The following is a 12,907-nucleotide window of genomic DNA, read 5'->3' on the forward strand; positions in this document are numbered from 1 at the left end:
GTTCAATATAACTCCAATAAAGCAGGCGGTGCACCCAAAATTGTGAAAAAAGTGAAGGAGGTTTATTGCCTCATACTGCGACGTTGGAGCCGAAATGTCGCAGTTTGAAGAAAATAAACCTTCACTTTTTTCACAATTTTTGGTGTGCCGCCTGCTTTTTTGGCGTTAGATAGATAGATAGATAGATAGGAGATATATAGATTAATATGAGATAGATAGATAGATAGATAGATAGATAGATAGATAGGAGATATATAGATTAATATGAGATAGATATATAGATAGATAGATAGATAGATAGATAGATAGATAGATAGATAGATAGATAGATATTCTGATAAATGGAACTGATTTTCAAACACAGAAATTTCTTGCCATTACCTATATGTTGGCCTTCATTCAGATGAAGGGTGCTGATTTTCAGTTGTGGAAATTTTTGCATTATCTGCCTTGTGTGAACACAGTCTCACACGACACAGAAATTGCTGCATTTTTCCCCTTTCATCTGAATGGAATTTGCAAAAATCCATGCACTTTAATAAAAACAAAATTAAAAATTTAGGTGTATGGAACTGATCTTCAGCTGCAGAAATTTCTTGCAGGAATCCATACACCGGCCTTCACTGGAATGATTGGAAGTGATTTTTTTAAACCATGCTGTGTGTGAACACGGCCTCAGAGTAGAGTCACACACACGGCACGTTTTGATGCAGAAATCATTGAAGCTTTCTCCATTGATCTAAATGGAACTTGCAAAAATTCATGAGTTTGCCACCAAAAAAAAAAATATGAATGGAACTGCTTTTAGCAAAAATTTCTTATAGAAATCCATAGGCTGGCCTACATTCATATGAAGGAACTGATTTTCAATTTTTGCAACAATATCTGCCATGTGTGAATACAGCCTCAGAATGGGTTCACACAAGGCACAGAAATTGCTGTAATTTTCCCATTCATCTGAATGGAATTAGCTAAAATCCATGCGGTAGTTGTAAAAAAAAAAACAAAAAACATTCAGCTAAATGGAACTGCTTGAAATATCTGCAATAAAATCTGCTGTGTGTAATCCAACCCTTATACATCTTGCCCGCTGAAGGATTACGTAGTAAAGTGTGTAGGTTATATGGTAATCCCTTATCATAACCTATTCTCTTAATCTAATCTAATATGAAATATTTGACAAAATTTCTCTTTTTTTCTTTATAGTTTGAGTGTCATCACGTACAAGGTAGGGATTACATCTACATATGTATTTCGGTGATGAATTGTATACGCCGTTTATGTTGCACAGTATATAGAGTACTTTGAAAAGGGAAGGGAAGACTGAAATACAAAAGTGTAACCTGAGGCCTGGATACAAATTTGACATTAAACTTTAACCGTAATCATGGGATGACATCTATGACATAATATTGCAACAATTTACTTAAAATCTCTAGTTACTTTGGGATACAATTTTAGATGTTGTGATATAAATTCTCTTTTTGCTATGTGCTGTAAAAAAGAGTGATATATACCATGATATAGCATCCCCTGCAAGATATATACTGTGAAGCTATTGATGTATCAGCTCAGGCAATGTTATAGTTATTAATAATCGTTACTTCTGTAATAATAGATGATCCCTTCACAATGCTTGGTCATTAGGGTGCATTCACATGGTGCAGTTAAAACAGAAGCAAATTATATAAAAATGTTTGCACTGTGGGAAAAAAAATAGAAAAAAAATGTATTGTGGCTGGATTTATGGTGAACTTTATGAACCAGGCCTATCATAGAGTGAGACCCGTTTCTTGGATCTGGTTAGATTTACAGGACCAAAGATGTAACATGGGCCCAGTCCACACTGATACTTTTGTCCCAACTTCAGGCTGAGGCTACACGTTGTGGAAAAACTGGGGTTTTTTGTTGCAGAGTTTGATGCGGTTTTTTGAGCCTAAATCAAGAGAGGCCTCCAAACAAATGAGAAATATAAAGGAAACTCTTATACTTCTCCCTTCTGCTCAGCCCACTCTTGGCTTTGGCTCAAAAAAATGTTGAAAATTGTGCAATAAAAAAAAAAAAAGCTTTTTGTACAACATGCAGCCTCAGGATCACATTTGGAAGCAAGCTCACGGAATTTTGCAAGCCCATTTTAGATGATTGGGCCAGGCGCTGAAATCTGTACAACATATTGGATGAGTGTAAATTCATCCTCAGTCGTATTCACAACTTATGTTCATCTTTTATGTTTGTTTTTTGTCAAAAAAGTGTAAAAGGAAAAGATTAATTTAAGGATCCCATGCATTTCTATGGGATACGTAGAATAAAAAAATTCAGTTTATATCAGGATTTATTTATTTTTTTTAAGATAATAAAAATACACATTTGCTACCAGTTTGAGTCCAGAAAATAGATCATAGAATTTCATTGCTCAATCAGTTGCATAAAAGAAAAACTTACAACAAAAAAACGCTAGTACGCCCTAAGGCCACAGTCACACTTCTGATGTTTTTTTGTTTGTTTTGTACTGCTTTCGCCGTTGATGTTTTTTTTATTACTGTGTAGTTTTTGTATTTTTTGTGCAACTAATGGGACCACATAGGTGCATACAATAATGTTAGTTTGCAGTTGTTGTTTTTTGGTTTTTTTATTTAGTTCATTTTTCAGGCCCCTCCAAATTTGAATCCTATAAGGCTGCCCTTATAGGAACCTGGACCTGCACATTCAGGTACGGTTCAGTCTTTTTGTTGCAGTTTTGAAGTTGAAACTAGAAGTGGACCACAAAAGGGGGAAATGTATGCGTACTTGTCCTTAGTTTTTGAATCCATTCCTGGGTTTGGTTTCAAAAACAGCAACAAAAAACTTAAAACCTATCTAAACCTTCTTAATATCTAAACAAATCCCGATCAAACACTAACTTTTATTTTGTAACAGTTTGTGCCCCAGATTACTTTTCAAAATTATAAAGGTAAACAGGAGTGGGAACATGGCCTAATACGTCCCATAGAAATTAGTAGGATTTGACATAAAATGTATTTGTTTTTAGGAAAATAGTCATCTTGTAAAACTGATGTTAAAAAAGGAAACAAAAAATCTAAGTGTGGATATTAGACTTTGTTGTTGAACCTTGTAAGAAAACATCTTGACTGGGTTGAAGTGATAGTTTTCTGTTTTAGTGTACATGATTTGTATGAATATATATATATATATATATGTATATATATATATATATATATTATATATATATATATATACATATATATATATATATATATATATATATATATATATATATATATTATATATATATATATATATGTATATATATACACACACACACATCCATATATGTATAGATTTGTCTCTCTCTCCCTTCTACTGTGTTTTTGCTTATTTTTACAAACTGTAGCAAATGAGTTCAGAATTCTTAAGCTGTAGGGCTTGGAGTATTAAGACTATGTAATACTTTGGGCCTGAAGCAAAAAGACCCTGTTGAGACAATAACTACTTTCTGTGCTGGCCATTGTGGAGTGTTCCTTTATTAGGATGTATGTGCTATATTTCCTGATAGGTTTGTGCATAAGCAGCAGTACACTCCACTTGTATCACACTAGAGATTGTATCTAATGGTATCTGACACAAAAAAATAGGAAATATGTGGAAATTATTAAGAACAGTAAAGTCCCAAGTGTTACTCTGTTGGAACAGACATGTCAAAAATATGCTTTAAAGCAAAACTGTGAACAAAAATCACAAATGTACAGTGAATTTCATGATAATGTTCATATGACTAAACTAATAGCTCCTGCATTCTTATACTGAGGTATCACAAACCGCACAATCTGATGAATTATGGAAAAATCTGTTTAAATAATTTTACAGCTGTTTGTACAAGTTTATCCAAATATCTGTTGACCATTCTAATTTGACCTATTTCTAGTTTTGCTGTAGTCCCACTATTAGAGCACTTTCGCATACAACATTTTTATTTAAAAAAAAATACTGTAACGTCAACTTTTCAATGGCAAAGCCAGAAGTGGATTTATGAGGAATGGAGAATATAAAGAAGGGGTTTTACTTCTCCTTCCTGCTGGATCCACTTCTGACTTTGACTTATCACACTGTGTCAGATGCTGCAGTGGCATTTTTCCAAAATCCAATAACCGCCTATATACTATCATATGTATCATATTAATAATTAATATAATAATGTAGAAAGGATTTGTAAGGGAAACATACATACACAAGTACAACACAGGCTTTATTCAGTGACCCATTGTCAATTATATGGTAACAGAGAAATAAGAGGACTTGGTAATGTTTCACAGCTTTTGGTAGGACCATTTACTAAACTAGTTACATAGTGTAATGTACAAAATAAACTAGTATCAGTGGGGGAGAAAGTAGCTTAATTGTGTACCCATCTTTATAGTCAGAAAAGATAGAAAAAGGAAACAAAACCTTTCATGCATTTAAAAATCAATTCTCAGCTTACTTATACTGACACCCTTTTTATGTCATACTGACAAAACTGAAATCAAACAGAAAACCTCAAATTACATTGAGGGGACATGACTGAGAATATATTCCAATACAGTTTTCAGTGTAACAGATACAAGCTTGTTATGAATCATACTACATATTTCTATTCTCAGTCATTTCAGGGCTCAGGATTTTTAGAAAAAGTCCACTAAATAATATATTGTTGCAAGTATGTCACAGGTTGTGTAATGACCCTAAAAGGGCTAGACTTAAAGTCTCAAGGCCTACTTATTTGTGTGACACCCAATAGTAAAACTTCACTAGGAGCAACATCCAAGGCCTTTCCATTAAACTGTAAACACACCCCTGATAATATGTAAGTATACACGTAACCCTGTAAATCCATGTATAATATATATCTAGTGCACATTGTGTGGGTGTCACACTGTCCCCTGGCTCTTTGTGATGTGGTTGCTTATAAATCTTTTGTGATACATTTGGTGAAAAGTATAGCAGCACTGCTACTTTGTAGTATATTGTCTAGTACAAGATAGGATGAGAAATATTGTAGGTGATAGATAGATAGATAGATAGATAGATAGATAGATAGATAGATAGATAGATATGAGAGAGAGAGAGAGAGAGAGAGAGAGATATGAGATAGATAGATGAACAGACATGAAATATATTCCTGTTTGTTTTAATTATTGAACATTTGTAAGTACATATATTTAATTTGGCTAAATGACAGATTGCAGAGTTAATTATATTACATTTCCTAAACTATCCCTTTAAGTGTAGACATTAATTTATGCTTAATCTTTTCCTGACTCTCTTTGTTGTATTATTACATATAATACTACCCTTTAGTTCTCAGGATTAGTCTTAATTTTCTCTCATCTATAAAGGAACAAGAAGGTGCAGTGCTAGCTACAAACTCATTTTTTACACTGTTTTATGTGTCCAGTAAGTTTAATAGATGTTACAAAGCTACATCTTTGCATGAAGATACCAATTAGTTCTGCCACATAAGGTATTACATAAACTGCTATATATACAGTGTTTAATTGCCAGTATTGTACCTACTGATGTACAGTATATACAGTGCAGGAGTGCAGTATATATTTAGAAACAATATAAAGACATTTGCAAATAATAGGTTATTTCAATAAAGAGTTTGTAACAATGTAGTGTGAAAACCAAGACACGTGAAAAAAAATATATAATTGTAATTACAATTAATTAAACAACAGAGACAATGTGAACATGTAAGACCTGGTTAGACTAAGTGATGGAACAGAAAGTATGTGCAGCAAGGGGAGAGACTACAAGGAGATAAATGTAGAATCTGATATAGAATCTGATATACTGGACTTTGTTACTTTATGCCTTGAAATTTCTTTCATATTATTCATCTAATACTAGTTTTATAAACCTGTGTTATACTAGGCCATCTACATATAATTCATTGCTTGTTCCTACATATCCCTGTTCTCTCATACTGTCTTAGTTTTGGGTGTATGTACAATTGTCAGTATAAGACATAGTTTTAGGGCTTGTTGTTCTGTTGTTTAGAGGGATAGAAAATAAAGCTGTGACTTGGTTGTACAAACTCTTTTTAGCAGAAGGAGGTGGTATTATTATGTAGTAATATGTGGTAGTTTCTGTACACACTGCCCAAAGACAGTACTCTCAGATTATAGAATGACTGGCAGCTCCATGTTTCTATAAAATGCATTTGTATCACAGGCCACTTTACCGAACAGATTGTAGCATTGTATTGTTTTATTGTACAAAGCTTTATCTAGCGTGGACAAATTGTAGGTATAAAAACCCTGCATAAAGCCTACATTTAGGTTACATCCACCAAGCACTTATTTATCTATGACAACTATACAGATCATTTCACACCACATTGATATTTACCTCGAACGCTTTTTTGTTTTGTTTTCTTTCCGTATGTGCTATAGACTTTGTCCATGGCAGTAATTGGGTTAACCCGGTTCTGTAGATCTATTCACTAGCTAAAGTTCATAGAGATAGACAGATGACAGAATAAGCTGAAGCTGAAATTACACGTGTAAGATATATATATATATATATATATATATATATATATATATATATATATATATATATATATTCTTGTACTAGTAGCCCGACAGCAAACAATCCCGTATGCTGGTGCGACACAGGCTTTCTTGGAATAAGACAGGCAGGCAGAGGGAGGGGGCAGAGGGTGGAAAGTAAAGAATGGCTCATTACTGAAATCCATCTACTTCTACACAGTACTGACACAGGCATGGGGAGGCAACAAGGGGGATGTGAGGGACAACAATCCTAGAATGGGGGGTATCAAGGTATACAAGACAGCCGGCAAAGAGGCCTGGACTGCTCAGTACTTGCTAGATTTCGCATGATGGGTCAATTCTGAATTAACCTTATATTATCCACAGCCACAACATATTTATATAGACATCTAAAAACAGCAAAGACTTTTGTGAAAAAGAAACAAATAAATATCAGCACATGTTAGAACATTTGTTTATGTGGCAACACATATTAAAGGGCGAATCTGAAATGCATAAAATGTTACCATAGTGGAAGATAAGGTCTTATAGCAAGTTTATAGTTATTTGTTAAATAATAGGGATAATTATATGAGAAAAGGCGATCCCTTTATAAGTATCATCCTTAGATTATCTACTAGGTGGAAAGGGACAGTAACCGTGGTGCCCCTACATGTGCTGTCTGGGAAAGTGTTTTGCAATCCTATCTATCTATCTATCTATCTATCTATCTATCTATCATCTGTCTATCTATCTATTTCAGTTTTATCTAAGGTGTTTTGGTATAGCTGATATCCTATTACTAAATAACAAAGCTTAGAAGAGCTGACCTATGTTATAGAACTTTTATGCATGGTAAAAAAAAAAAATCAGTAGAAAGTATTGATCGTATGTATCCTCCGAAATGCCCATGTACACTACTTATTCCCTAAGTATAGAAACGACCTTCCTGGGAAAGACAGCAAGAACCTATAATCTTTCCTTGTATTGTTGTATGGCATCAGCGCCATTAATGTGTGAATTTAAAGGACACCGACGAGGTGGGTAAGTGTGGTCTGCACCGCTGGCAGGAGGGGACTTAATGCCCCTCTACTCTCTAGAGTCTGGGCTAGTCTACAGACACAACACCAAGTTCACATTCAACATCGTCTGCCTCTTATAATTAGATTCTGCGCTGCCAGAGGCTCAGATATAAAGGGATCTATGCATAATATCCGCCTTCTACATCTCTGGGGGGAAGCAAATGGGGTTAGATAACAGCTACAACATCTAGGATATGTGGCATGTAATAATAATAAAGGAGAGGATAGATAGATAGATAGATAGATAGATAGATAGATAGATAGGAGATAGATAGATAGGAGATAGATAGATAGATAGATAGATAGATAGATAGGAGATAGATAGATAGATAGATAGATAGATAGATAGATAGATAGGAGATAGATAGATAGATAGATAGATAGATAGATAGATAGATAGATAGGAGATAGATAGATAGATATTGTAGATAGATAGATAGATAGATAGATAGATAGATAGATGTGAAATAGATATATGAACAGATAGATATGAGATAGATAGATAGATAGATAGATAGATAGATAGATAGATAGATAGATAGATATTGTAGATAGATAGATAGATAGATAGATAGATAGATAGATAGATAGATAGATAGATGTGAAATAGATATATGAACAGATAGATATGAGATAGATAGATAAATAGATAGATAGATAGATAGGAGATAGATAGATAGATAGATAGATAGATAGGAGATAGATAGATAGGAGATAGATAAATAGATAGGAGATAGATAGATAGATAGATAGATAGATAGATAGATAGGAGATAGATAGATAGATAGATAGATAGATAGATAGGAGATAGATAGATAGATAGATAGATAAGATAAGATAGATATTGTAGATAGATAGATAGATAGATAGATAGATAGATAGATAGATGTGAAATAGATATATGAACAGATAGGTATGAGATAGATTGATAGATAGATAGATAGATAGATATGAGATAAATATATGTGAATCCATAGACAGACAGACAGACAGATAGATAGATAGATAGATAGATAGATAGATAGATAGATAGATAGATAGATAGAAATGAGATAGATATATGAATAGATAGACATGAGATAGAGAGATAGATATGAGATAGATTGATCAGAGCAATAACTATGATAGATAAATGTATAGAATATAAACACAGATATGTATGAGTTAGATATTACATATAGGACAGAGATAGATATGACAAATAGATATGAAATAACTAAGAGAGATTAATAAATGAATAGATAGATTGATAACAAAATGATGTCAGCACTGGAATCTTACAAGTTGGGTGCTATTCCCGAGGAGTTGACCAAGATCCCCTGAAGAATTGCTGGAAGGGAGAAGGGCTCTAGTAACTTGGTCTAGAGTATATAAGTGACTACAGTGTCCTGGGTTTTTTTTTTCACTAACTGAAGCGCTGCTTGGATGGTGATGGATATGAGTTTGATACATAGATAGGTATTACATACTTATATGAGTAACTAATAGCGCGATATGTAGCTAGATGTGGAGTACATAGATGATAGACTTGTGGTGACGGTGAACATTGACATATCCTGATATTCCCCGCATTTTCTGACATACCTCTAGGTATAAGTATCTGATGACCTGTTTAGTGCCCTCATATGATACAATATGCTACTTTTACATGTATATGTTTAGCGGGTGTGGTTTTGCTCACATGGACTAAAGACTATAGTACAGAGAAGTGACATTTCATAGTCATGTGATCAGAGTATACACCACTTATGATGTTGCACTTATGAGTGCAAGGCTAAGGACGAGCCTTAGTACCAGCGACTATGGTAAAGACTTGGAGACGTTTTGTTTTGTGGTGATTTATTGATGTCTTGCCAAGACGTCTAAAACTCTTTATGGTCGCTTCTAGAGCTCAACTCTACACGAAGTGCTGTGTGAACTGATCAGGATACTATGAAATGGTCTGAAGTTCTTCACTTATTAAATCACTAAATGTTACTCTGTTTTATAGCCTGAATGGAAACCAGTGATGGGTAATGAACACTGACTATTGATCCCAATGTGCTAACGCCTGTCTGGTAGTAGCAACTAAGGGGAAATAGATAGTCTTTACAAGGCATCGGGTCCTGTATCTCAGAACTGTCTGTAGCAAGCAGATATACAGAACTCTGCAGAGAATAATGTGCAGCAGTAAAAGCCTCAAATATCTCATTATTTTTCGGCTGTCTGAGGGTTTGTGCGGCAGTCAGCGCCTCTTCTGCGCATGCGCTTGCCTTTTCCAGTTGCCCTGACTGTACCAATAACTGGAGCGAAAATGGAAAGTAATATAAGACTTCAGTCCTAATATCCGCTAATAGCTCTTCTCATAAGTAACATCTCGTGTTGGATATGTTCTTATTTCATGTCACTTTTTCAGGCTGTCCTCCAGCCAAACTCACATTTATCGCCACAACATCGATCACTTGTTCTCACCTATAAGCAGAAGAGGCCCAATGATGATTGTGCAAATAAATCCTCTGTTTGTAGGTTGTGATTTTTTCACCATGCATTGTATACCAGTGTTCACAGGGTTAGAACTCGGTCAGTATTTTTGCATCAATATCTGTAAGCCAAAACCAGAAGTGGACTCATATATAGAAAAACTGTCATGGGAAGATTTTTACATCTTACATGTTCTGGATTCACATTTGGTTTTGGCTTCTACATACCGATTGAAAATACTGACCAAATACTGACTATGTGAAAGTGGTGTTACCCAGATCCCAGGATACTTGTAGATAACTGTAGATAGATCATGGTAATCCTACTTGGCCTTACGAATAATGTAGTCAATTCTTAACAGTACCCTTAAATGTGGAAGACGTAATACAAGGGCTGTATGTCAGGCTGTATTTTGATAGCCATAGGGGCCATGTCTCTATTTATTCTGTCTTTACAGTAATAATATATTTATTTTATATGCAGATGATAACATATATCACATGTACAAGGATTCACTTGGTCTACAGTTAAGTAAAACAAACTACTGGGCTCTATCTAGGCCCAATGTCAAAATGTCATTGGACAAATATAGTGTTAAATGTAATCTGTGAAACAAGGCAGTTTGTGCAGGCCCTAGGAACAAAACCTACAGGTTGTACGGTCATTATGGTATCGGATGATTATTTCTTTATGTATTGTGTAATACAACTCCCAAATGCAATGTATTTCTGTATGTTCTGGTTATAAGGACGTTTTAGATGTGGGTCTGGGCAAAACATATGGCTGAAAACTGCAGTTTGTTTGACAAATAACAGTGACCGATTTACAATGTATACATGTCATAGCTTCCCAAATATACCATGAAATATTGCTGTAAATCACAGGAGGAAAGCCACAAGTTGCCATTGTAAGGAATATCCCGGGAAAGTATTTTTTTATGATTTGTAATTATGAATGCTGGATATCTGCAGACGAGACATAAGCAAGACTTCTTGTGATCGTATCGATCCTGTGGGACATTTCTGCACACTAATAAGCGATTTATATCTAGCTCTCTGACAATGACCTCTGGGGGTGAGTGATGAAAACGATGCCCATAATACCCATAGTAACTACTTCTATACCAGCTCTTATTCCCCGCAGTATATTGCTCACTCTTGTGACTCCTCTACTTTTTTCTTGCATTGGTTTTGAGCTATTTCTTGCATTGTGTTGCACAGCTCTTATCAGACTTGTTCTGTATTAGCCCACGACCTCGATATTTTACCTATACTTGATGGGTAAAGTTTTTATTGTCACTTTTGGTGCACTACTATCACATGGAGGAACAGACTCAGGGGTGTAGATGTCCCAGATAGAGAATGATGTTGTGCGTGAGAAGTACATGAGAGGTTTCCATAAAATTCAATGTGCTGCAGGTTAATGTTGATGTGCAATAAATTTCTAACTTCTGACTGTTTCTGTCCCCAATATGTCTCGATATTATAAGGATCTTTTAAAACCTTTCATCAGATTAACGCTAAAAAGGAACTTTCTGCTTCTTTGAACCCTCTATATATATTAGGTATATTATCCAACAGGGAACTGATAGATAGATAGATAGATAGATAGATAGATAGATAGATAGATAGATAGATAGTGACCTGGTTTTAGCTCCAGTGTCAGTCATTTGTGAAATACTGCACCTTGTTTATATTTACTGCCCTATTTCAGATTGGAAAGACATTGTCGCCAGCGACGACCACTGCCACTGATCGCTTACTCTATCCAGGCATAGTTGCGACAGATGTCAGCAACTCTTCATATAAACTGTATATGACTTGTGTATTGTTCCCTGTTCTGTGCATTGGCCGTCCTTCAGATACTGTATACCTGTGTGCCTGGACTCATTGCTGGCTTCGATTTGTAAGCGGAAAGCTAAGGAGTTGTCAGGAACCTTGCAGCCCTGTTATATGGAACAAATCAGCTGAGCAGCCCTGGGAGCATGCACTGGCACGGGGAGCCTGCACTGGAGCCTGCACGGGGAGACAGCACTGGCACTGGGCATTGGAGTCTGCACTGGGAGACTGCACTGGTACTGGGCACTGGAGCCTGCACTGGCACTGGTAGCTGCTGTTGGCTACTGCCACGGAAACTGGGGGCGGGGTAGATTTTCGTGCTTGGAAATTATATGAAGCAGAATTGCAGAGTAGAGTTCCAGTGCACTGGGCACGCCGAGCTCGCTACCTGCTACACTGTGCCAACGCCAGGACTTGTGAAAGTGAAACTCGATCTGTCCGTGGGGCCAGTGTGAGCCACCAGCACCGCCTGGGAGCAGGGCCGGGTGTCTGTGCTCTCCTTCAAAGGCCACACAGTTATGCAGGGAAGGGCGGCGTAGAAAGAGTGGGGGATGGGACGCTTCTCTGAGCTACAGAAAGGGAAATGATAAGTAGTCTCTGACCAAGAGGTGCGATCAATTCGTCATGTAATTACATAAGGTGTAGTGGGGCAGATTATATAGGTAAACTAAAGACAGAAATGTCAAGAGACACAAGGGGGAGGAACTGAGGGAAGGGAGGATACTGACTGTACATGCTGAAGGGAAAAGAAAGAAGAATTGAGATCAATGACGGCCACAGAGATAATAAAGTGATGGGAAGGAAGTTATAGTGCAAAACATTACCTGAACCAGGTGGTTGTGTGACCCTTCTAGCTCTGTCCTGCACATAGTAACAACATCGGGGGTGGCGGCGGTGTACAGAGAACACCCGGTCACCAGAGTTACACTTCTGTCATTGTACATGCAGTTCGTTTACAGTAAATTGAAGTAGCTTGTGATAAGAGCCCTGGTAT

This window comes from Leptodactylus fuscus, chromosome 4 (genome assembly GCF_031893055.1).
Source record: "Leptodactylus fuscus isolate aLepFus1 chromosome 4, aLepFus1.hap2, whole genome shotgun sequence".
NCBI classification, from domain to species: domain Eukaryota; kingdom Metazoa; phylum Chordata; class Amphibia; order Anura; family Leptodactylidae; genus Leptodactylus; species Leptodactylus fuscus.